The sequence below is a fragment of the Triticum urartu genome, chromosome 2 (genome assembly GCF_003073215.2).
Source record: "Triticum urartu cultivar G1812 chromosome 2, Tu2.1, whole genome shotgun sequence".
NCBI lineage: Eukaryota > Viridiplantae > Streptophyta > Magnoliopsida > Poales > Poaceae > Triticum > Triticum urartu.
In genome coordinates, this window is record NC_053023.1 from 215,253,858 (window position 1) to 215,256,766 (window position 2,909).

Genomic DNA, 2,909 nt, shown 5'->3' on the forward strand with positions numbered 1-2,909 from the left:
GTATACCTTTTCTGTAAAACTCAAAAACAAGGAAAAAACAAAAACTGGCACTGGGCTCTAGGTTAATAGGTTAGTCCCAAAAATCATATAAAATAGCATATAAAAGTATATAAAACATCAAAGATGGATAATATAATAGCATGGAACAATCAAAAACTATAGATACGTTGGAGACGTATCAAGCATCCCCAAGCTTAATTCCTGCTCATCCTCGAGTAGGTAAATGATAAAAATAGAATTTTTGATGTGGAATGCTACCTAACATATTTATCAATGTAATCTTATCTATTGTGGAAAGAATATTCGGATCCATAAGATTCAAAACAAAAGTTTAATATTGACATAAAAACAGTAATACTTCAAGCACACGAACAAAGCAACCATGTCTTCTCAAAATAACATGGCCAAAGAAAGCTATCCCTACAAAATCATATAGTCTGGCTATGCTCTATCTTCATCACACAAAATATTTAAATCATGCACAACCCCGATGACAAGCCAAGCAATTGTTTCATACTTTTGATGTTCTTAAACTTTTTCAATCCTCACGCAATACATGAGCGTGAGCCATGGACATAGCACTATAGGTGGAATAGAATTGTGGTTGTGGAGAAGAAAAAAGGAGATGATAGTCTCACATCAACTAGGCGTATCAACGGGCTATGGAGAAGCCCATCAATAGATTTCAATGTGAGTGAGTAGGGATTGCCATGCAACGGATGCACTAGAGCTGTAAGTGTATGAAAGCTCAAAAAGAAACTAAGTGGGTGTGCATCCAACATTCTTGCTCATGAAGACCTAGGGCATTTGAGGAAGCCCATCGTTGGAATATACAAGCCAAGTTCTATGATGGAAAATTCCCACTAGTATATTAAAGTGACAACACAGGAGACTCTCTATTATGAAGATCATGGTGCTACTTTGAAGCACTAGTGTGGTAAAAGGATAGTAGCATTGCCCCTTCTCTCTTTTTCTCTCATTTTTTGTTTTCTCTTTTTTTGGGGCCCTCTCTTTTTTTGCCTCTTTTTTTATTTTTCGTCCAGAGTATCAACCCGACTTGTGGGGGAATCAGTCTCCATCATCCTTTCCTCACTGGGACAATGCTCTAATAATTATGATCATCACACTTTTATTTACTTACAACTCAAGAACTACAACTAATACTTAGAACAAAATATGACTCTATATGAATGACTCTGGCGGTGTACCGGGATGTGCAATGACTCAAGAGTGACATGTATGAAAGAATTATGAAAGGTGGCTTCGCCACAAATACGATGTCAACTACATGATCATGCAAAGCAATATGACAATGATGAAGCGTGTCATAATAAACGGAACGGTGGAAAGTTGCATGGCAATATATCTCGGAATGGCTATCGAAATGCCATAATAGGTAGGTATGGTGGCTGTTTTGAGGAAGGTAATGGTGGGTGTTATGGTACCGGTGAAAGTTGTGCGGCACAAGAGAGGCTGGCAATGGTGGAAGGGTGAGAGTGCGTATAATCCATGGACTCAACATTAGTCATAAAGAACTCACATACTTATTGCAAAAATCTCGTAGTTATCGAAATGAAATACTACGCGCATGCTCCTAGGGGGATATATTGGTAGGAAAAGACCATCGCTCGTCCCTGACCACCACTCACAAGGAAGACAATCAAAAAATAAATGATGCTCCGACTTCATCACATAACGGTTCACCATACGTGCATGCTATGGGAATCACAAACTTTAAAAGAAGTATCTCTCAAATACACAATTACTCTACTAGCATGACTCTAATATCACCATCTTCATATCTCAAAACAATCATAAAGAATCAAACTTCTCATAGTATTCAATGCACTTTATATGAAAGTTTTTTTATTATATCCCTCTTGAATGCCTATCATATTAGGACTAAATTCATAACCTAAGCAAATTACCATGTTGTTTAAGACTCTCAAAATAATATAAGTGAAGCATTAGAGTTCATTATTTTCTTCAAAATAAAACCACCGTCGTGCTCTAAAAAGATATAAGTGAAGCACTAGAGCAAATGACAAACTACTCCGAAAGATATAAGTGAAGATCAATGAGTAGTCAAATAATTATGCTACTATGTGAAGACTCTCTAACATTTAAGAAATTTCAGATCTTGGTATTTTATTCAAACAGAAAGCATATCAAAAAAAATAAAATGACGCTCCAAGCAAAACACATATCATGTGGTGAATAAAAATATAACTCCAAGTAAGGTTACCGATAAATGAAGACGAAAGAGGGGATGCCTTCCGGAGCATCCCCAAGCTTAGGCTCTTGGTTGTCCTTGAATATTACCTTGTGGTTCCTTGGGTATTCCCAAGCTTCGGCTCTTGCCACTCCTTATTCCATAGTCCATCGAATCTTTACCCAAAACTTGAAAACTTCACAACATATAACTCAGCAGAAAACTCGTAAGCTCCGTTAGTATAAGAAAATAAAATCACCACTTTTGGTACTATTATGAACTCATTCTTTATTTATATTGGTGTAATATCTATTGTATTCCAACTTCTCTATGGTTCATACCCTCCGATACTACTCATAGATTCATCAAAATAAGCAAACAACACATAGAAAACAGAATCTATAAAAAACAGAACAGTCTGTAGTAATCTGTAATTACGGAATACTTCAGTAACTCCAAAAATTCTGAAATAAATTTTTGGACGTGAGGAATTTTTCTATTAATCTTATTCAAAAAGAATCAACTTAAAGGCACTCGTATGTAAAAAATGAAAGCTAATCTCGTGAGCACAAAGTTTCTGTTTTTTACAGCAAGATCACATTAACTTTCACCCAAGTTTTCGCAAAGGTTCTACTTGGAAATTTATTGAAAAAAATCTATAAAAAATGATTACTACATCATATTAATCATGTGGACA